The following is a 25,407-nucleotide window of genomic DNA, read 5'->3' as shown; positions in this document are numbered from 1 at the left end:
AATGAAGATTGTTGAATGCAATAATTTTTCTTGCTGGGTAAAACAATCGAACCATGAAGTTTGGCTGCTGTGCGGTTTAAAAGATTTGAGTTGCACTATTACTGCCAGTTATAGATTTTGGTAAAGCAGCAAGCGCTTGGTCCTATATATTGTTACAAATTATTAATAAAATCTTCTTTATTTATAGGACAACATCACTTCAATATACTACAAGATTTTAGAGACACAAAATAAAAAATATATACATTTATTCTCAAAATGGATAAGACGGTTGAAATACAAGACAAAATGTTAACAATTTTAATCAAAAGCATTCAACATTCTAGAAAAAAATTAGCAACAAAAATTATTGCATCAGTAGATTTCGAACAATTTAGCATGAAATTTAAAAATAGAAAAAATGTCCAATAACACATTGATTTTTAACGATATTGACTTGCAAGTAATAGAAGATAATAACACAAGAATTAAGTACAATGAAATTATTTATACTCTTTCAAAGAATTATTTCAGCATGATCCAACAAAAGAATAAAAAAAATAAAGATATAAAAATAAAAATAATTGATAGAGAAAACATCACAAGAATTATTATCGAATATGATGAGAAAATTATTTATTTTAAGAATAAATAATGGATGGCAAACGATAAAATCGTGAAAGAAGAAAAAATGGTTATGTAAAGAAAGAAAAAACGCTGTAATTTAACTTAGAATTTAATTTCAAAATTAGTAGTGGTAAAATAATTTTTCAACACTATGTATTACTTATTATATTTTTTCTTATATTTTATTTATTAAATATGTCATGACATCAAATTTTATATTTTTTTTAATGTCTAATTTATACAAAATTATAGTATTTGTTACAACCATTATTTGCAATAACGTCTATAAATTCAATTAGACTTGTAACATATAAAATATTTAAACAAAGGTTATGCGTACTCATTTTATAAAAAATGTTGTAAAAATCATATTACATTGAATTTAATATTTACTAAAATATCATGAAGAGTATTAACTAATTGCATGTTTATCTGTTCTCATATCAACTCATTTATTTAACAACATTTATCGATAATAAAAATTTGTTCCCATGTGCAACGCACGTGACTTTTACTAGTATATAAAAATAACACAATACTCAAAATCATAACATATTAAATAAAATGATACATGAGTGTATATATTTAAATGCAACATATATATTTTGAGGTGAGTTGAACCATTACATTGATTATGTTAAGCAAAACTTAAAGTATCATTTATAGCATTAAATATTAACATATTCATGGATACAAAAAAATTTACTAAAATTTAAAAACAGTTATCCTATCAAATTTCGGATCAATATTAATACATTATCATATATGTCATTTATGAAAATACATACATATATATATATATATATATATATATCATAAAAAATTTACCGATATTATGAAGCAGTGATAACATTCTATCAAATTTCAAATGTTTGAAACAAAAATTTAGTACATTGTAATAAAACATAGATTATCTTGTATTCTATTATAGCAAATTGAATATTATCTGCAGCTCTATATTGATATGGATTATGCCGAAGCGAACATGACGATAATAAAAATTGCGAAATAAAAATAATCAATAAGGACACCAAAGATTTTATGTGGTTCACCCAATATAGGCTACGTCCGCGGAGCTACTGCAAATCTTTATAACCGGATAAATATTACAAGTGTATACAAAATACTATATCTCACCACACCCAAGCCTCGAGTATTATCGAAAAAATATTTCTCTAACTCACAAAAGAGATCACCGAAAAAAAACAACTCTTTTTTTCTCTCTTTATTTTTTTCTCTAATGTTAATACAGAAGAGAGGTATGAGATACAATAACCAAAATAAGGAAGCTTTATTTATAGGAGATCTTCTCAATCAGTTTCGATAATCTTCCGATGTGGGATTTCTTTTTTCTTAATATTTTTATTTAATGTGGGTCTCACCCCATTAAATCTCACTTGCCTAACAATTCTCCCACTTGAAGAATTGATTTCAATCATGGCTTTACACAGTCAATGCAGCAGTTCATGCCTCCTCGCTTATACTTGCAATCCAACTGAAGTCGAACATAACTTCAGTTTGTCAGTGGTCACCGCCTTTGTGAACATATCAGCTGAATTTTTACTTCTAGGAATCTTTTCAAGCATCAAGATTTCATCTTCCAAAACTGATCTGATGAAATGGTACAGAACCTGCATATGCTTCATCTTAGCATGATAAACAGGATTCTTTGCCAAATGAATAGCACTCTGACTGTCACAGTGTAATGTGCTATCCTCAAGCTTCTGACCCAACTCTTCAAGGAATGATCCCAACCAAATCATCTCTTTGCTTGCTTCCGTGACTACAACGTACTCATCTTCAGTAGTCAAAAGTGCAACAATCTTTTGCAACTTGGACACCCAACTTACTGTCGTACCACCCAATGTGAACACATATCCAGTAGCAAGGGCGGACCCAAGATTTTTTTTCAGAGGGGCACAACTCATATAAAATCACAAAAACATGATTTGTATCAACTAAAAAAAATCAAAAAAGTTAAAATACTATCATTAATTCAAATGTGACTTACAATTGACCTTACGATCTTTCATTTTTTGATAATAATTCATGATACAATCATTTGATAAATTACTAAATATATCCTTTTCAATATATACCACCAAAGAGTCATTTAACCATTGATCACCCATTCTGTTGCGAAGTCGATTCTTCACAATCTTCATAGCTGAAAATGCTCTCTCTACCGTGGCAGTTGAAACCGACAAAATCAAAGCCAATGTTAAAAGCTTGTAAACCAATGGATATGTTATATTTCTTCTACTTTCCACCATCAGTCGAGTAATGTCGCTCAAGCCCTTCAAATTTGAAAACTTAATATCTGAACGAACATCTATGATGAAAGTCTGGAGTTGATTTGATAGTTCCAAAAGGTCAACATCAGAAAAATCTCTTGAATAAAATTCAGCTAACCGAATCAATTTTTGATTGTCAAAAGAAGCAAAAGAATTAGATGGATTTAAACATGAAACACAAAGCAATAACTCGGTGTTGCTCTCATTAAATCGACTATTTAGCTCTTGTAATTGCAAATCAATGGCAGTGTTAAATAATTCAACATGGTAGTGATGGAAATTTGTCACCTCTTCAATTCTACGTCGTGATCTTCCTCGAGCTACAAATGTATCATCCATATTGGGAACATGAATGCAATGTTTCTCACAAAATTTGGAAGCAACATCCAATAAAGAACTCCATCCATCATCCCTCATTGATTGAAGGCATTGTTTAGAAATATCAACCAATCTCATGACATTCTCAATATCTTGATCTTTTCTCTGCAAAGCTTGTGACAACTCATTTGTTATTCCCAATAATTATTGCATCAAATGAAGAGTAATCACAAACTCAAAAGATTGTATTGCCTCTAGCAAACGAGATGCCTCAAATTTTTTATCCGAAAATAAGCCCTCTTCCACGATAACATCAAGTACATCAATCACAGATGCAAATAATATAATTAAGCCATTTAGAGTTCTGTAATGTGATCCCCAACGTGTATCACCGGGACGAGAGAGATATTTTTCTTGATTCAATCCCCGTCCACTAACAATTTCTTCATTTTCTAGACTAGCAATTATTCTAGAAACTTGTGAGTCTCGCAAAGTATCTTGCCGCTTACATGAGGCTCCAACCACATTAACAATATCAGAAATAAATTGAAAAGTCCAGCAACAAGCAAATGTTTCCTCGCTACTACCACCAGAGATAATTGAAGTTGATGAGCAAAACAATGAATGTAATGTGCAGACTCGTTCTCTTTCAAGATGAGAGCCTTAAGTCCATTATACTCACCTTGCATATTGCTAGCCCCATCATAACCTTGACCACGCAACATTGAAATGCTCAAACCATGTGCCGAAAACAAATCATCAAGTGCTTTTTTTAGTGATTTTGCAGTTGTACTTCTGACATGTTTAAGACCCAAAAATCTCTCAACCACACATCCACTTTTATCCACAAATCTCAAAACAACAGCCATTTTCTCTTTTGTAGACACATCACGAGATTCATCAATAAGAACCGAAAATAATCCATCACCAAGCTCTTTAATTATAGCTTTAGTTGTTTCAAATGCTGCAGCCCTCACAATATCTTTTTGAATTTTAGGTGAAGTCAACTTCATGTTCCCAGGGGCATTTTGAAGTACAACTCTCCTAACTTCTTCATTATTATCAGCAAGAAATTGCAGTAGCTCAACAAAAAGTCCCCGATTGCTTGAATCTTATGATTCATCATGACCACGAAATGGGAGACCATGATTCATAAGAAACCTACTACACTTAATTGATGACTCCAATCGAATCCTATAATCAATTTTCGCTTCCTCTGTTTCTTTAACAAAATTATTCTCAATATGTTGTGCTTGATTTAGCAAGTCTCGACATTTGCTAAAAGATAAGTTATGAACACTATTTGGACCCCCCACATGCTCTCGTAACTTTTATTTCTTTTTCCAATTTGTAAAACCTTCGGCAACAAATTTATCACCACCTCCTTGCTCCCCACACTCTTGCTTAAAAAGATAACAGTATTGACAAAAACAGCATCTTTACTAATGCTATACTCCAACCAATCAAATTCATCAAACCATGATGGATTAAATCTTCTTGGCTTGTTATTGAAATCTCTACTTTTGAATTTATGCTCACGGGGTTGGCATGGACCTCTTAAATAATACTCTCTTCGAACTCTTTCACGAATATTTGGTTCATAATCCATAATCCTAAGTCTTAGTCCTGGATCCGACGGAAGATCAATTACATCTGAACCAATATGAAATTTATCAGAAGACTCTTGAGACTTTTTTTCAACACAAGTTTCATAACTTCTTTTTTCAGCAGACCGGTCAGTACCCCTTTTTTCAGAAGATGGTGATTCTTGAACATTTGATTTTCTTGAAAAATATCTTAACATAGTTCTATAAAAGAAATTAAGATATTTGTCAAAAAATAAGAATAATTAGAACCGAGATTCGAGTCATATCAATACTAAATAATAAAACTAAAAAAATATTCAACAATCAATACTCCAAAACCATATAAAATATTCATACTAATTCTGGAAAAAAAAGTAAAAAAATAAATAATGAAACAAATTTTGTGCAGAAAGTGCGACTATGAGATTTGTATAAATTGTGTGCACAAAATATATGAATATTTCATACAATCTTAATAGTTAATAAGCATTGATAGTATGATACTATAATTTAATAGCAATACAATATATAAATATCAATTATCAAAAGTTGTAGCCTGTAAATTAGGGCTTTTATATAATTACCTATCGTGGTTATTAATAGTAAATGAAAGAGGTTTCGAAGATACCGTGGCCAAGGCTATTGTTTATTGATACTTGATATAAGTTGTTGGAATTTGATAATGTTGAAGACGACGTCACGACGAATGTGATCTGGGTTTCTTCCTGATTTCAATTTTGTTTCTTACGGGCAAAGTGCAAAGAGATAGGAAGAAAAGTGTTTTATATTATTTATTTTATTAATTTTTTTATTAATTAAATACTAGGGGTATTATAGTAATTTCACATTAAAAATTGAGGGGGGCACGGGCCCCCCTGGACCCTTGTTTAGTCCGCCTCTGTCCAGTAGTACTCTTTTTGTCATCTAGGTCACAACCCATGTCGGCATCGACATATCCTTGTAAGTTCTGATTAGTCCTCCTGAAGCATAGAGATAAACCAGCAGTACCTTTCAAGTATCTGAGAATCCACTTCACTGCTTCTCAGTATTGTTTTTCAGGATTGCTCATAAACCTGTTCACAACTCCCACTGCATGTGCTATGTCTGGTCTGGTGCACACCATTGCATATATGAGGCTTCCGACAGTAGAGGCATAAGGAATCTTATTCATATATATAAGCATGCTCCTGCTCCGTCGATGGTGATTGGACTTTGGTTGGTTTGAAATAACTAGCCAAAAGAGTACTCACTGGTTTAGCTTCATCCATGTTGAATCTGCTAAGCATATTTTTCACGTACTTTGCCTGAGATAACTTCAAGACTCCGTTCACCCTATCTCTTAAGATCCTCATACCAAGAATTTGCTTTGCAGCTCCCAAATCCTTCATTGCAAATTTTTTTTATAATTCTCTCTTGAGCTTATCAATCTCTTCCAGACACGCTCTTGCTATCAACATGTCATCCACATATAGCAGTAGAATGATATAAGAACCATCAATCTTCTTCACATAATAACAGTGATCCGCCTGGAACCTCAGGAAACCGTTGTTATTCATGAATCCATCAAAATTCTTGTACCATTGTCTTGGAGTTTGTTTGAGACCGTACAAGCTTTTCTGAAGTTTGCACACCATTTTCTCTGACCCACGTACTTCAAATCCCTGTGCATGTTTCATATAAATTTCTTCATTTAGATCACCATGAAGAAACGCTGTCTTTACATCTAACTGCTCCAGATGTAAGTCTTCCTTCACCACTAGTCCAAGTACTGTTCTGATAGTGGTTAACTTAACCACTGGAGAGAAAATCTCGGTGTAATCAATGCCTTCTCTTTGTTGAAAGCCTTTTACAACAAGTCTTGCCTTGTACCGTTTGTTGCCATCAACTTCTTCTTTGATCCGGTACACCCACTTGTTGTGTAATGCCTTCTTGCCTTCCGAAAGTTCCGTCAACTTCCACGTCTGATTGGATGACAGTGAATCCATCTCATCTTCCATGGCTAACTCCCACTTGGTTGAATCATCATTTTGCATTGCTTCTTCAAAGGTTTCCGGTTCACCTTTATCTGTCAGCAAAATATAATGAAGTGTAGAGGAGTATTTCTGAGGTGGTCTAATTGTTCTCGACGATCTCCTGAGTTCAATCACCGGAGTTTGTGGATCAACTTCTTGTGCAGTTTCTTCTTTCTGGTTACTATCCTCAGACTCATTCATAGGAATATCTATCAATGACACTTCATTTGTCTTCTTAACTTCAGGACATTTATCTCTAGCTGGAATGTCTGATTTGTCCTTGTACAAAACTTGCTCATTGAAAATGACATTTCTGCTTCGAATGATCTTTCGATTTTGATCATCCTAGAACCGATAACTAAAATCATTATCTCCATAACCAATAAAGAAACACTTCTTTGATTTTGGATCAAGTTTCGTTCTGTTGGCTGAATCGATGTGAACATATGAGAGACAACCAAACACTTTCAAGAACGAAAGGTTTACTTCTTTGCCGCTCCAGACCTCCTCTGATATTCTGCAATCAAGTGGTACCGAAGGTCCTCTGTTAATCAGATACGCTGCAGTGTTAACTGCATCAGCCCAGACTGATTTCGGCAGTCCAACGTGAAATCTCATGCTCCTGGCACGTTCATTCAGGGTCATGTTCGTCATTTCAGCTATACCATTATGTTGAGGAGTACCGGGAATGATTTTCTCCATCTTGATCTCGTTCTGTGCACAATACTTCTTGAACTCAACATCTTCATATTCTCCACCATTATCAGATCGTAAACACTTCACTTTCAAGTTGGTCTCATTTTCAACCATGGTTTTCCATCTTTTAAAGGTCTCATAGACATCAGATTTATTTTTTAGAAAATAAACCCAAATCTTTCTATTCGAATCGTCGATGAATGTGACGTAGTATCTTGAGCCTCCAAGGGATGTTGGATGATGACAAGGGTGAATTTTGAAATTATAATTTATTTATTATTATATTTGTATTTATTTTTCTATATTTTAAAGTGTAAATTTTTAGCAAATAAAAACGTTATAAACTATGCAATTTGCGTCAATTATATGAGTTATCTTTATAAATTAAGTGATTATTTTATTTACGGTATATTTTATATGTAATTATTAAATCTTCTAAATTGGTTGTATTATTACAGAAATATATTAATTATTAAAAATTTATATATTAAAGAATTTATTTAATATATACGGATTACTAAAATTATTGAATTTGTATAGATTAATTAAGCAAATTTTGAAATTATAATTTATTTATTATTATATTTGTAGTATTTATTTTTCTACATTTTAAAATGTAAATTTTTAGCGAATGAAAATGTTATAAACTATGCAATTTGCGTCAATTATATGAGTTATCTTTATAAATTATATATTTATATATATAATATAATATATAATGTATGAAAGGAATTGTAGTGTTTAGAACATAAATAGAAATAAATTGTCTTAGTTTTCCTTTTTTAGCTAATTATTTTTGGCGGAATTTTACTATATTTGGCAAACACTCAATTATTATTATTATATATATATATATATATATTGATTGTTGAATAAATTATTTTGAAAAATTATGTAAAAATTTCTTTCTAAAGTGTAGCTTATTGATTTACATATTTTGAACTACTTTGATTATGATATTCAAGTTTTTAAATCTATATTTGACTTTTAAAACTAATGTAAGAGAACACATTATCTCGCATCAACTTGAAAATGGATGATGTCCCCTGTCCACCCAGGGGCAGCCATTGAAAAGGACTCATATTTTAAACTCAACCAGTGTCTCATTTTTCTGAAGACTGCCTAAGTCTCAAATTTAGAGGAAAATCTCGATTTCAAAAGCCAATATGACAAATCCCTCTCCCGACTAAAAAAAACATAGAATTAAGGATAAAAATTCATAGATATTCTGTAAAACAAAAAATAAATTTTCTATTTTCTGGTCTGATTTTGCACATTTGCAACCTACTTGAAAATATAGACAATGTCCAAACAAGCATGATGTGACCGAAATTTTCTCCGGTCCGGTGTGGTGAACCTGGCCTTCAAATCTCCGGTGCTTGGGTCAGAAATAAAAGATCTGCATAGACAAATAAGAGTTAGGGAGTGCTAGAAGTCTTTTAGACATGACCTCACCAATGCTTAAGTCGGTGCTCGGATTAGAAGTGCGAGAGAGAACTGAAAGAGAGTAGTGCCGAGTGAAAGTGAATGAATCTAACTACTAATTGGGAGCTACAAATTCTTCAATTTACGACTTTGAGGAAATATTGAAAATATAAAACCGTGATTCGATAGTAAATACATCTGAATCTGTTAAAAGTAATTGATATCTTTTATAAGATACGAGACCTTGTTACCATGAAAACATGAAATACTAAACTATTGAAGAAGTATCCAAGTAAATTAATTGCTAACATAGAATTTTTGTGAGGATCCGAGTACTAATCTCTCATTTCAATACAATTTACCAAATAATCATAATAATTAATCAAGCATCAAAGACTAAATAAAATAAACAAAAAAAATTTAAAAAAAAAAAAAATCGGAGCACCTCGCTCGATCGGTGAAAAACACCCGATCGAGCGAGCCCTGAAGCCAACTTCTCGGGTTGGGAAATATTTTGGCCTCGCTCGATCGGTTAATCTTCACCGATCGAGCAAGCCCAAAATTCTCACTCACTGTTTCCAATATAAGGGCCTCGCTCGATCGGTGATAATCACCCGATCGAGCAGGCTCATTGTGCAGAAAAAAAACAGAAGATCTTTTGCTGTCAAAAGTGTGTCCCTTCCATTCTTTTCCATTTAGCATCATCTCATGTATAATCTATACATAATCATAGGCTAACATGCATGATAACATGATATAGTTAAAGAGGAACAAGATCACCATACTAGAATAAAGTCTCATACTAGAATCATGAGGCTACAACATAATCATGCTTCTAGTGTTTACACTAAATATTGACAGCACAATGAACATCTAAACTCGGATCTCCACTCTAACTCTCAATCTCTATTCTTCATGCTCGCCTCTGTCCTGATCCCGAACTACCTGTTATCATGCACACATACAAACACAACAACAGCCGGATATCTCCGGTGAGAAATACATTTCCCAGTATAAGCAACATATAGCATGCTATTGAGTTCAAGTGTAATTACTATCATAATTAATTCATAAAAATATTCATGAACCACAATACATGCTATAATTCAAAGCATATAACAAAAGCATGCTATAAATCAAAGCGTAGCACAAAACATGCTATATTCAAAGCATAACATAATCAGCCACACAAAGTCATCTATCAAATCTAAGTAGTGTCTTAGTCTTGACTCTACTTTTGTTTTTGTATGACTTCTTGATCTTGACTCTTAGTCTTAACTCTAGACCAAGACTTGACTATTTTCTCAACTCTCATCTAGGGATCCCGGTTTGAATAAGAACGCAACAAATCTCCTACCTACTCTCCCATTCGAGGTGGCGGTACGTTCTTATTCCCAAACTTTGGTCCACTATATCGATCTTCAGTCATAGTAGTCGATCTACTCCTATGCATATCGATACAAGTCCAAACATTCGGTAATTTGGCACATCTGCCTTCCTAAGACATGGCACATCCGCCTTCAACTCTTTAAGATCTAGTGGCTTATCAAGATGCAACCAATTCTAGAAGCATTAATCTAAGCCACCTACAAGAGACAAGCTAATCTAGCAAGGAAAGGCAATAGACTTATCTATCTATGCCATCACCTATCTCATACAATTCATCTATCAATTAAACAATCAAGAACATATATCTATGGACTTGAAAATAAATCAATTCCAACAAGAAACAAATAAGTATGTGGTTTAGGGAAACTCAAATCAATCTAACTCAAGTTATATATCCCATGGTTCGATGTTGGTTTATACCTTTCTTGTCTTGGTTTCAAGCTCTTCAAGGCTATCAAACTCTGCTCCCAAATCTGGTCAATCCATATAACACAACCTTGTGTCAAAATCTGCTCAAACTTCAACCCAACTTCAAGGCAAAAAGGCTACAAACCTTGTTCTTTCTTCTACCGGTTTCGAAGTCGGGATTCTCGATTTGACGTCTCTTGATTGTAAACTGAAATCACAGCATATTTATCAAGGAAACATCAGATTTAATCATGTCAATGGCAGCTCAAGTATACGAGATCAAAACAGTTTCAAATCCGAAACCGACGGAGTAACGGTACAAAACCGGTAACCGAAACTAACTTCTATAAACTCTAACATTCATATCAGCTTCAAATACATCTTATAACAGCTGAAGATCATCATATATCAGCATAATCAAAGGTTATAATCTCGAAATAAATGCTGGAAAATTCATAAGAATTGCATACGACATTCAATCTTCAATCTAGTTGCGATATAACGATATCTAAAAGTTCAAGAACACACAACCATAATCACTTCTGATTCTTCCTCATAACATATTTTCGAATCAGACTAAATCTCATCAATACTTACATCAATAGATAGCCCTTCTTGTGAGGAGTTCGGAACTCTTTTCGAAATTGAATTCAGACAACCGGAGCAAAAGTTATTAAAGATTGAAGATCAAGATTTGCATTTGGGAAGAAGGGTTCTCGATTCCTTGCTGAAGTTGCAGCTCCAATTCTGAAGAAATATGATGAGTACACGTTTAAACTCATATTCAGACAAGTGTCCAAGTCACTTTTCTCATATTTGCACTTTGGCCCCTTAAGTCTTACTTAATTGCAAATCGGTCCTCGGCAAATCTTTTTAATTCAATTTCAATCCTAAATAATTTAAGAATATTAGAATTTAATTCAAAACTCTAAAATTCTCAAATTAAATATACTCGGATTAAAATTAAATAATTTTCGGATTAACTCAATTAATTCCGGGCCTTACAATTCTCCTCCTCTAAGATCGGATTTCGTCCTCGAAATCTCTTGCAATCGATACGCACATAAGATATAGAATAGGAGAAATACGGAATAAGAACTCAGATCAGGAGAATAACTCAGAATAACCCTGACTCATATCAGATTCATCTTCTCAATAACTTCTTCAGTTCTACGACAAATCCACTGATTCAGATTTGAGTTGCTTTTCTTCCTTATCAAATAGTCATATCATTTGCTCGACATAGATTAATGTCTCGTCAAACTCAATTCCATCTGACTGAAGTACATAAGCAGTCTCATTCTAATATGTCGCGAATATCAGATAGAAATTGAGGAAATAAAAGTCGACAGACAAGATTTCTTACTTCTTCAGAAGTGTCATCGGATTCAACAATTCTCGAAGATAATAGTCGTCGCTTGTTAAATCAAACAATACATTCAAAATCAAAGAATTTGCAAACATACTGTAACGCCCCGTTTTTATCTTAAATGAGTTTATTTGAGTTAATCGGAGATTGCAGAGTTCACGAGCCGACTTGATTTTGATCAGGGTCCTCTTTGCAAATTTTGGAAATTTCAGGGACTAAAACGCAAATATTGATTTTTATATATTATCTACACTTAGAATGGATTGAGAAAGTCTTCTTATCCTCCCCCTAACCGAGATCCACCATTGAAGACGCCTCCAAGCATTTCCAAGCTCCCAAATTTCAGTCCGAGCTCGATCCGGCCGTTGGAATTTATTTCTGAAGGCAGATTATCGATCACTGTAGTAAGAGCTCCGTTATATTGTAAGTTCTTCTACGATCGGATACATTCTAGTTTTTGGATGTTGTTAGAATCGTTCGAGATTCGAGTATGTTGTTCTAGACAGAGTTCTGATCGTTTATTATCTATCGGTTTTGAATTAGAGCGACGTTCGGATTTGTTATGATTTTTGGAAGCCATTTTCGAAAATGTAGATTTTGAGATTGATGGGTTTGCTTTGTTATTGTTATTTTGGGCATTGATATGAGTTTATATCAGTATTGAACTGCTGTCTGCATTTCCGATTTGTTCAGTTTTTAGCCGTTATGCCGTCGGTTTGAGTTTTGGGATTTCAAACCGTTTTTGAGTTGTTGAACTTGGCTTGTAAGTTGATCATGGTAATTGATCTTTGATTTGTATCTGAACAGATTCGTTTAGAGTTTGTCAAGCCCGTGTTAGCAGCCTTGTTCGTCAAGAGTTGGACGAAGAATGGTATAGAGAATTACCTTGAGCCTTGTTGTTGTTTAGATTGGTTAGACTTTGATACAATCTTTTGTTGTAGCTTTCTAGAAGTTGGAACTACTGCCTTGAAAGGTAAAAGCAGTCATCGTAGCGAGATAGCATACTCGGACTGTTGGTTATCGAGTTTCCCTTTTTAAATCACATATTGCATCGATACTTGTTCTAGCATGTGGAACTTGTATTTTTGTTGATTGATTGAGTTTTGTTATGTGGCTTATGTTTATGTTTCTGTTATGCATTCATCTTGAGCCTACTTTGATTTCAGCGGGCAGAACCGCACTTTTTTTTTAGACGTTTGGGAACTATGATTGAGTGGCCTAGGTTGTAGTATTTCGCCTAGTGCTAGCATACTCATTATGGTTGCTCAAAGTCTAGAGGAGTGGGATGCGTGGCACCACCTCGATTGGAAGAGTCGGTGAGTCGTTACGTGATCTCATTCTCGGGATCCCAAAAGCAGAGCAGCACTCCCTTGTTTATCAGAATTGATATCCTGGTTTTAAAGACATGCATATCATTAGCTTCGACTTGAATATGTTGTTTTGATAGCATGTTGTATATTCATTACTTGTTATGTTGTTTTTACTGGGAATGTCATTCTCACTGGTTTATCCGGCTGTTGCTTTGTTTTGTATGTGTACTTGGCAATAGGTGGGGCAGGACAAAGTCAGCGAAGGCCTGGTTAGCAACAAGAGGGAGAGCTAGTAGTGAGACTCGGTTTAAAAGTCGTGTCGGCATGTCTACATAGTTGTATTTGAACATGTTTAGATATCGAACTTCGTTATGTTATTGTATTGTTTATGCGAGCTGTGTTGAAAGTTTGTCGTTACAAATCCAATACTTTTGAGCGGTTGTGTAACCCTAGAATTTCATGTATTAGTTGGAGAACTTGTGATTGAAATGCATGATAAAATGTTGTTGGTTTTGGACTCAAGTTCTAGCATGATTTCTGTTGTTTTGCTCTGTTTCTGTCACCGCTCGATCCGCAAGATCTTGCGGATCGAGCGAGGGCAAGCTGTGCAGTCCTCTGTTTCAAATTTTTGTGGCTCGCTCGATCTGCAAGATCTTGCGGATCGAGCGAGGGCTGGGTTTTCCGGGCAGTAGCTTTGGCAAAAGTTGCTCGCTCGATCCGCAAGATCATGCGGATCGAGCGAGGCACTATTTTCAAAAAAAAAAATTTCTTTTAATTGCTTTAACCTTTGGTTATTGTTTGTCTTAGTGTTGTTTAATCCCAAGATTGATTTTTAGAACCGAGGTCTCACATTAAGTGGTATCAGAGAGTTAAGATTCTTGGTTGAACTAGAGTGAGCGGGGTAGATCGAGTCTGCGTGTATTGGCTCCTCGCATGTGTTTGAATTATTTTAACTGTGTACTTAATTCCATGCGAGCATGCTTTATTATTGAGAATTATTGAATTACATGGTTATGTGATTTAATTTATAAAGCATGATCTACTTGAGATATAACTGTTTCTGTTATCGACTGGTATCCGGTATTCCAAGCGGTTGTAAGGGCACTGACAGTAGCGATTGAGATATCTTGTGTCCTAACCTTTGATTATCAGATGGGTCCTCGTCGAGTGATAAACAGAAACACACCGCCAGTTATTCCTACGACTGAGCAAGCTAGCACTGAAGTTGATCAGTTGGATGCTTCAGCGACTTCTATGGAAACCTTGCTGAAGAGGTTTCAGTCGTTCAATCCGCCGTTGTTGATGGGTTCAGAAAATCCAATTGACTGCAAAAGTTGGTTGGATGATATGGATCAGTTGTTTGATTCCATTGACTACACCGATGACCGCCGAATCAGGTTAGTAATTCATCAGCTGCGTGGTGGTGCTAAGAGCTGGTGGATCATGACAAAGAAAGCATTTGAGAGTAGAGGTACGGAAGTTACTTGGACTCTTTTTAAATCTGAATTTTATAAGCGGTTTTTTCCTATCTCGTATCTCAAAGATAAGGGAGCAGAGTTTGCCAACCTGAGGAAAGGGAATCTGAACATTGAAGAGTACGTGGCTAATTTTGATAGTCTGTTGCGTTTTGCGCCGCTAATTGCTGTAGATGAAGAAGCTAAGGCAGATCAGTTCATAAATGGGTTGAACCCCGACGTCTTCACGTTGGTTAACACCAACAGGCCTAACAACTTTGCGGATGCCATGAATCACGCAAAGGGAGCAGAAGCAGGCTTGTGGAGGCAAAGAGGTAATCAGGTGGCACATCAGAAGCAGAGGCAGTATCAGAACCAACCGTCTCAGTATCAGAATCAACCATCTCAGCATCAGTACCAGCAGCAGAGGTATGAAGGTGGTAGCAGTGGGGGAAACAGAAAGGATCAGTACAAAGCAAGAGGTAAACAGTTCAAGAGGCAGGGGAACAGTTCTTTTAGTTCCAGTGGTTCGAAGCAATTCGGTTCAGGACAGAGTTCTGGATCTTCAGCCATGTACTGCAGCAAGTGTGGAGGAAGACACTCACTGGATCAGTGTGTGGGAGTCTTTGGTAATTGTAACACCTGTCAGCAACCGGGAAACTTCTCTAAGGAGTGCCCTCAGCGTAACAGAGATAGAGCTCAGAGTGGAAGTTCATCTCGACCTGCAGCTCAACCCGAGAGGCAGTCTTTTGCAGTGCACTCTTTCCAGCCTCAGCACCAAAAACAGATAGGGAGGTAACTCTAGTGCGAACCAGCCTCCGAGACAGCAGGCACGAGTCTTTGCTTTGACAGAGGATCAGGCTCAAGCAGCACCTAACGATGTTATAGCAGGTAACTGTTCGATTTTCGGTTATTCTGCTCATGTTCTGATAGATACAGGTGCTTCCCATTCCTTTATCTCTGAGAAATTTGTGTTATTGCATGTTTTGCCAACTGAATTGTTGTCTACAGTAGTAGCTGTTACTTCACCTTTGGGTGGAGGAATTGTTTCTGTCAGACTAGTCAGGAACTGTGAACTTTGTTTTGAGGGGAATTTGTTAGAATTCGACTGTATTGTGCTTGGGTTGTCAGATTTAGATTGTATTGTCGGTATAGATGCTTTGACCAAGTACAGGGCAACAGTTGATTGTTTTCTGAAGGTTGTCAGGTTCAGACATGAAATGGAAGGCGAGTGGAAATTCTTTGGTAAGGATTCTCGATCTAGAATTCCTTTGATTTCAGTGTTATCTATGACTCGTTTGTTACAGAGAGGTGCAGAAGGATTTTTGGTTTATGCGGTTGATGTACTGAAATCTAACCCAGCTTTGGTTGACTTACCAGTGGTTAGAGATTTTGCTGATGTGTTTTCGGAAGATGTTCCTGGATTGCCACCTATTCGAGAGATCGAATTCAGCATCGATTTGGTGCCAGGTACTCAACCTATTTCAAAAGCTCCTTATCGTATGACACTTATTGAATTAAGAGAGTTGAAGGAGCAGCTTGAGGATTTGATTACCAAGGGATACATCAGACCTAGTGTATCGCCTTGGGGTGCTCCTGTGCTTTTTGTTCGGAAGAAGGATGGTTCTATGTGGCTCTATATCGACTACCGCCAATTGAATCAGGCTACAGTTAAGAACAGGTATCCTTTACCCCGAATAGATGACCTTTTTGATCAGCTGCAGGGTTCTTCTGTCTACTCTAAGATTGATCTGAGGTCAGGTTATCACCAGTTGAGAGTGCGAGAGGAAGACGTTCCTAAGACCGCATTCAGAACGAGGTATGGTCACTTTGAGTTTATAGTCATGTCATTCGGTTTGACTAATGCTCCCGCGGTTTTTATGGGATTGATGAACCGTATCTTTTAGTGCTATCTAGATGAGTTCGTCATTATCTTCATCGATGATATTCTTATCTATTTAAAGAACCGTACTGACCATGCAGAGCACTTGAGGACCGTATTGCAGATTTTGCGAGTTGAGCAGTTGTTTGCCAAGCTGTCTAAGTGTGAATTCTGGTTAGATCGAGTTGTCTTTCTCGGTCACATTATTTCTGAAGATGGGATTTCTGTCGATCCCAGCAAGATTGAAGCAGTTATGAATTGGCCTAGACCTACTTCAGTGCCGGAGATCCAAAGCTTCATGGGTTTAGCTGGTTATTACCGTCGTTTCATCGAGGGTTTCTCGTCTATTTCCAAGCCAATTACCCAGCTGACTCAGAAGAATGCGCCTTTTGTCTGGATTGCAGATTGTGAGGCTAGCTTTGTTGATCTGAAGAGGAGACTGACCAGTGCTCCGATTCTTTCTATTCCGAAGGGTACTGGAGGTTTCACAGTCTATTGTGATGCTTCTAACCGAGGATTGGGTTGTGTTCTTATGCAGCATAAGCATGTGATAGCATATGCATCGAGGCAGCTGAAACCGCACGAGACTCGTTATCCGGTTCATGATCTCGAACTAGCTGCGATCGTCTTTGCTCTGAAGATCTGGCGTCACTATCTTTATGGTGAGTCTTTCGAGATCTTCTCTGACCATAAGAGCCTTAAGTACTTGTTTTCACAGGCAGAACTGAATATGAGGCAGAGAAGATGGTTAGATCTGTTGAAGGATTTCGACTGTGAAATCAAGTATTATCCGGGAAAGTCAAATGCAGTTGCAGATGCTTTGAGCCGAAGGCTATGTTCTTTATCTCTTTCTACTATTGGTGTTTTTCAGTTGATCGATGATTGTTGCACTTCTGATTTAGAGTTTGAAACATATAGGGAGACTATCAGAGTGTTTGCTATTCAAGCCGAGCCGGAGTTGTTTGTTGCAATCAAAGAAGCACAGAAGTCTGAGCCGAGCATTCAGGTTTCAGTAGAGAAAGTCAGATCGGGACATCAGTCTGAATTCCAGGTTAGAGATGATGTTTTGTTTGTGAATAACCGTGTTGTTGTGCCTGATATTTCGGAATTGAGACAGCGTATTCTCCGAGAGACTCATTGCAGTCGGTTTAGTATTCATCCTGGAGGTCGTAAGATGTACAACGATCTGAAGATTCAGTTTTGGTGGAAGAGAATGAAGAGAGACGTAGCGAGGTTTGTATCTCGGTGTTTGAATTGTCAGCAGGTAAAAGCAGAGCGGAAGCAACCCGGAGTCTGTTGCACAGTCTATCTGTTCCTGAATGGAAATGGGATCACATTTCCATGGATTTCGTCATGAAGCTACCACGATCCGTTCGAGGATGCGATGCTATTTGGGTAGTGATCGACCGATTGACGAAGTCTGCTTGTTTTATTTCGTACAGGATGACGTATCGTCATGATCAGATGGCTGAGTTGTATGTTAGCAATGTTGTGAGATTTCATGGTGTGCCAAAGTCGATCGTTTCAGACAGAGATCCTAGATTCACTTCGCACTTCTGGCATAGTCTTCAGGAGGCACTTGGTACTCGATTGCATCTGAGTACAGCTTATCATCCTCAGACGAATGGACAGTCAGAGCAGACTATCCAGATGTTATAGGATATGCTACGAGTGGTAGTGCTAGACTTTGGCACTAGTTGGCAGGATTCTTTGCCTCTTGTCGAGTTTTCTTACAACAACAGCTTTCAAGCGAGTATCGGTATGGCGCCTTTTGAGGCATTGTACGGTAAGAAATGTCGATCTCCGTTGTTTTGGGATGACTTGTCCGAGTCACCAGATTTGGGACCGAATTTGCTTAGAGATATGGCAGAGCAAGTTAAGGTCATTCAGTCTAGAATGAAGTCAGCTCAGGATAGACAGGAAAAGTATGCGAATGTCAGGCGTAGACCTATGAGTTTAAATCAGGGAGACCGAGTCTTTCTGAAGATTTCACCTTTCAGAGGCACTGTTAGATTTGGGAAGAGAGGAAAGTTATCTCCGAGATTCATCGGTCCGTACGAGATTCTCGAGAAGATAGGCGATCTTGCCTACAGACTTGCACTTCCTCCGTCTTTATCTGGTATTCACGACGTTTTTCACGTCTCTATGCTGCGAAAGTATCATCCAGATCCTTCTCATATCCTTCAGCCTGATGAAGCCGAGTTAGACGAGAATTTGAGCTATTTTGAACGACCGATTCAGATCCTTGATCGGAAAGAAAAGCAACTCAGAACCAAGTTGATTCCGCTGGTGAAAGTGCAGTGGAGCCATCACGGAGTCGAGGAAGCGACTTGGGAGACAGAATCTGACATGAGACAGCGATTTCCGGAGTTATTCGGATGACATGAGTTCTTCTTACTGTCTTTAGTTCTTTATTCTATCTTATGAGTTGTGTTCTCGTTGATTTCGAGGACGAAATCTCTTCTTAGTGGGGGAGAATTGTAACGCCCCATTTTTATCTTAAATGAGTTTATTTGAGTTAATCGGAGATTGCAGAGTTCACGAGCCGACTTGATTTTGATCAGGGTTCTTTTTGCAAATTTTGGAAATTTCAGGAACTAAAATGCAAATATTGATGTTTATATATTATCTACACTTAGAATTGATTGGGAAAGTCTTCTTCTCCTCCCCCTAACCGAGATCCACCATTGAAGACGCCTCCAAGCATTTCCAAGCTCCCAAATTTCAGTCCGAGCTCGATCCGGCCGTTGGAATTTATTTCTGAAGGCAGATTATCGATCACTGCAGTAAGAGCTCCGTTATATTGTAAGTTCTTCTACGATCGGATACATTCTAGTTTTTTGATGTTGTTAGAATCGTTCGAGATTCGAGTATGTTGTTCTAGACAGAGTTCTGATCGTTTATTTTCTGTCGGTTTTGAATTAGAGCGACGTTCGGATTTGTTATGATTTTTGGAAGCCATTTTCGAAAATGTGGATTTTGAGATTGATGGGTTTGCTTTGTTATTGTTGTTTTGGGCATTGATATGAGGTTATATCAGTATTGAACTGCTGTCTGCGTTTTTGGTTTGTTCAGTTTTTAGCCGTTATGTCGTCGGTTTGAGTTTTGGGATTTCGAACCGTTTTTGAGTTGTTGAACTTGGCTTGTAAGTTGATCATGGTAATTGTCTTTGATTTGTATCTGAACAGATTCGTTTGGAGTTTGTCAAGCCCGTGTTAGCAGCCTTGTTCGTCAAGAGTTGGACGAAGAACGGTATAGAGAATTACCTTGAGCCTTGTTGTCGTTTAGATTGGTTAGACTTTGATACAATATTTTGTTGTAGCTTTCTAGAAGTTGGAACTACTGCCTTGAAAGGTAAAAGCAGTCATCGTAGCGGGATAGCATACTCGGACTATTGATTCTCGAGTTTCCCTTTTTAAATCACATATTGCATCGATACTTGTTCTAGCATGTGGAACTTGTATTTTTGTTGATTGATTGAGTTTTGTTATGTGGCTTATGTTTATGTTTCTGTTATGCATTCATCTTGAGCCTACTTTGATTTCAGCGGGCAGAACCGCCCTTTTTGTTTAGACGTTTGGGAACTATGATTGAGTGGCCTAGGTTGTAGTATTTCGCCTAGTGCTAGCATACTCATTATGGTTGCTCAAAGTTTAGAGGAGTGGGATGCGTGGCACCACCTCGATTGGGAGAGTCGGTGAGTCGTTACGTGATCTTATCCTCGGGATCCCAAAAGCAGAGCAGCACTCCCTTGTTTATCAGAATTGATATCCTGGTTTTAAAGACATGCATATCATTAGCTTCGACTTGAATATGTTGTTTTGATAGCATGTTGTATATTCATTACTTGTTATGTTGTTTTTACTGGGAATGTCATTCTCACCGGTTTATCCGGCTGTTGCTTTGTTTTGTATGTGTACTTGGCAACAGGTGGGGCAGGACAAAGTCAGCGAAGGCCTGGTTAGCAACAAGAGGGAGAGCTAGTAGTGAGACTCGGTTTAGAAGTCGTGTCGGCATGTCTACATAGTTGTATTTGAACATGTTTAGATATCGAACTTCGTTATGTTATTGTATTGTTTATGCGAGCTGTGTTGAAAGTTTGTCGTTACAAATCCAATACTTTTGAGCGGTTGTGTAACCCTAGAATTTCATGTATTAGTTGGAGAACTTGTGATTGAAATGCATGATAAAATGTTGTTGGTTTTGGACTCAAGTTCTAGCATGATTTCTGTTGTTTTGCTCTGTTTCTGTCACCGCTCGATCCGCAAGATCTTGCGGATCGAGCGAGGGCAAGCTGTGCAGTCCTCTGTTTCAAATTTTTGTGGCTCGCTCGATCTGCAAGATCTTGCGGATCGAGCGAGGGCTGGGTTTTCCGGGCAGTAGCTTTGGCAAAAGTTGCTCGCTCGATCCGCAAGATCATGCGGATCGAGCGAGGCACTATTTTCAAAAAAAAAAAATTCTTTTAATTGCTTTAACCTTTGGTTATTGTTTGTCTTAGTGTTGTTTAATCCCAAGATTGATGTTTAGAACCGAGGTCTCACACATACTCAATCTCCTTGTTCAAAGCACAAAATCGGTGTCTAATCTGCGTATGTTTTGCTTCTCGATCATCAACTATCTTCATTATGTTCTGAAAAAGCTTCTCGTTCTCTACCTTCATTGCGACACATAAAAAAAATCTGATAGCTGTTCCAGAAATTACCATCTCCAAGTGGCAATATTAGTCAGCTAATACCAAATCAGGTATTAGGATTCTGAGCATCTCCTCAACTTTTGGATAGTTAATTCAGACAATCCATCGATAGGAGGATGGTAGAATGGAATCACATACAACCAATTACTCAAACATATCTGAAAATCGATGCCACAGTCTATCAAATAAATCTAAAGTCTCTAACTCGATAATAGATTTTTAATACTTCCTGTCATCTCATCATGTCATTAACTTCTTTTACAGCTATCGTCTCCTATCTATAGCATAACCAATATTGCATATTCGTTTATTTGTCGAAATCTACTTAGGTAAATCGCAAACTCGTAACGATCAATAGCGCATCAGTACCATACAACTCAAAATAGTACTCTGACACCTTAGATTTCAACATCTTTGCAACATCATCGAATCATATCAATTCCAGAAGCAAACCCTTTTGGCAATTTTTCATAGCAAGGAATAACATTTCTTGTATAGATCCTAGCTATTTCATCATATTGTATATCATCAAATACAACATATCATACTATCTGTAAGAACTATCAAATACGATACCACAATCTCATACCCATATAGATAGTTTTCAGAATAAAATTCAACGACATTTAATCTTCTTTCGATTCTGAACTACAAATATGTTCATAAAGCATTCAATTGATCTCGCTCAGTCTAATTAATTGACAGTCTAGGCTTTAGAACCAAGAATTCTATCACATCTTCATTCATTTCTCATCTGTTAGAATCGATAAATTCTGTAACTGCTCAAATCAATCAGCTAGTCAAGGCAAACAATAGCAAGTCATCATTGTGGCCTTATTCAATTTCTGATCATTAGCCCAAAATCTCACTGGTCTGTATTTTTTTCAATTCTTGCAGTTCTGTTGGTGCCATTCTAAAAGGTACTTTCAAAGTCAATAAGATACTTGACATCAGTTACATATCGAAGTCTATCTCACAGACTGAAAGTAATCCAAGAATTTCATCTGGAACATATCAGTAATTACCTAACCATTGACAGATTAGTCAATTTTGGACTAGCTTTCATCATATATGTTGCATAATAAAGAATTCCCTTGCTCTTTCTCCAATCATCGATTCACAAATAGATAGATAGATATCAAAGAATTTCAAAATTTCAAAATCTTATCGTAGAATTCCCATCCTTTTATCAATTCAGTTCTGAATCTCATACTTTCTGAATCAATCTACGACATCCTTGTACTTGGTTAACATATCTAAACCGATAATTCAGTCATAATCTGACAAATCAAGCACAATACAGTCTCTATCTCTCACATTACCTTCAAACTGTAGTATACATTTCCTGACAACTCTGACAGAAATAAAACCTCCCCTCTTAATTAAAGAGATCACAACTACAGAACATAATGGCTCAGAGGTAATGCAGGCAACATGACAAAGTGTTCAAACAAAACATATGAGAAGGATAGGTATCTCGCAATATAAAACTAGGCAATAGAACAATTACCTGCTAAACATCATCTAAGGTTTGTCTTTCTGACTGAGTCTCAGATTTCGAAGACTCCATACCTTGTGATCTTCGAAAGTCTCGTTGGGGACACACTCTTGCGAAATGGCCTGGCTGACGACATATGTTGCAATTACCAGAGACTCCTTGGCATTGCTCAGTCTGATGTCTTCCTCCACATCGATTACAATACACACTGGTATAATTGGAACTCACCTGTCTTCCACTAGAACTGGGGAAACTACTCTCTGTTTTCTTGAACTGTTTCCCTTGAGCTTTTAGAAATTTTTTTCCTCCCATTGTTGCTGCTACCGCACTCATATCTGGGGAATGGAGATTGAAACTGAGCTGATTGTTGTGGCTGTAGTGGTGGCTGTAAGACAATCGATGTTCTTCGCTGTCTAAGTAATCCAGCCTCTGCTCCCTTTGCTTGATCAATCGCATCAGCAAAAGTATTTGGTCTCCCCGTGTTCACCAAAGTAAACACATCAGAATTCAATCCATTAATGAACTGGTCAGCCATTGCCTCATCACTATCAGCAACATGTGGAGCAAAGCGTAGCAAGGTAGAAAACTTTGCAACATATTCTTCAACATTTGAATTCCCCTGGTTCAGATTGGCAAATTCAGCACCCTTGTCTTTGCGATAAGATACTGGAAAGAAAAGTTGGTAAAACTCAGTTTTGAAGACTTTCCAGGTGATCACTGTACCTCGATGCTCCAAGGCTCTCTTGGTTGTAAACCACCAACTCTTTGCAACTTTATGCAATTGATGGCCTATCAGTCTGACTCTCCGTTCATCACTGTAATCAAGAGATTCAAACATCATTTCTATATCATCAAGCCAACTCTCACAAGCTAATGAATTTTCCGTCCCCTTCAACGTCGGCGGTTTAAAAGACTGAAACCGTTTCAACAGTATTTCCATAGGTGAAGCTGTAACATTCATCAAATCATCGGATATAATGCCCTGTTCTATTCTCGGTGCTTCTGGTGCTTGTGGCACTGTCGGGGCTACATTCACCTGTTTTGGCAATGTTTGTGTTTCATTTGCCTGTTCAGGCTGAGGAACTGCCACTGTTTGTCTAGTAGTTGGTCGTCCTTGTCGTCGAGACATATCTGATTATCAACATGGTTAGGATACCATAATCAACAAATCTATCTCAGTCCTCCTCTGATCATTTTACCTCTGATCAAAAATCAGTTCTGATTCAATCTTAAATAAATAATCAAGGTAAGAATACCAAAACATGCTTCCAATCAATTCAGATAGTCGGGTAACATGTCATAAACCACATAACACATGCTTGAATCATGTCAGATATTCCAAGAAACATGTGTCTTTAACCATCATATCATACTTTCAAATAAAATAAATACAACATCATATAAGTAAATACTTGAAAGTAAACCATGCTAGAATTTACAACATATAATTCAATTATGTAAATAAATCTCAGCATGATCAAATAAGTAAGCAGGGAATAAGACTCGATCTACCCCACTCACTATCTATCTTAGTCCAGAATTTTCTTGCTCTGATACCACCTGTTGTGACGACCCGAGTACTAATCTCTCATTTCAATACAATTTACCAAATAATCATAATAATTAGTCAAGCATCAAAGACTAAATAAAATAAACAAAAAAAAATTTTAAAAAAATTGGAGCACCTCGCTCGATCGGTGAAAAACACCCGATCGAGCGAGCCCTGAAGCCAACTTCTCGGGTTGGGAAATATTTTGGTCTCGCTCGATCGGTTAATCTTCACCGATCAAGCGAGCCCAAAATGCTCACTCACTGTTTCCAATATAAGAGCCTCGCTCGATCGGTGATAATCACCCGATCGAGCGGGCTCATTGTGCAGAAAAAAAAAAAAACAAAAGATCTTTTGCTGTCAAAAGTGTGTCCCTTCCATTCTTTTCCATTTAGCATCATCTCATGTATAATCTATACATAATCATAGGCTAACATGCATGATAACATGATATAGTTAAAGAGGAACAAGATCACCATACTAGAATAAAGTCTCATACTAGAATCATGAGGCTACAACATAATCATGCTTCTAGTGTTTACACTAAACATTGACAGCACAATGAACATCTAAACTCGGATCTCCACTCTAACTCTCAATCTCTGTTCTTCATGCTCGCCTCTGTCCTAATCCCAAACTACCTGTTGTCATGCACACATACAAACACAACAACAGCCGAATATCTCTGGTGAGAAATACATTTCCCAATATAAGCAACATATAGCATGCTATTGAGTTCAAGTGTAATTACTATCATAATTAATTCATAAAAATATTCATGAACCACAATACATGTTATAATTCAAAGCATATAACAAAAGCATGCTATAAATCAAAGCGTAGCACAAAACATGCTATATTCAAAGCTAACATAATCAGCCACACAAAGTCATCTATCAAATCTAAGTAGTGTCTTAT

At 36.8% G+C, this 25,407-nt stretch overlaps 1 pseudogene; it reads right to left on the bottom strand.

Annotated features, from left to right (window-relative positions):
• Positions 1-2,084: 2,084 nt before the first annotated feature.
• Positions 2,085-6,192, bottom strand: LOC140871263 (uncharacterized; annotated as a pseudogene).
• Positions 6,193-25,407: the final 19,215 nt, after the last annotated feature.

The sequence above is a fragment of the Henckelia pumila genome, chromosome 1 (genome assembly GCF_033568475.1).
Source record: "Henckelia pumila isolate YLH828 chromosome 1, ASM3356847v2, whole genome shotgun sequence".
NCBI classification, from domain to species: domain Eukaryota; kingdom Viridiplantae; phylum Streptophyta; class Magnoliopsida; order Lamiales; family Gesneriaceae; genus Henckelia; species Henckelia pumila.
The sequence above is the reverse complement of the archived record's forward strand: the minus strand, read 5'-3'. Positions and strand labels throughout refer to the sequence as shown.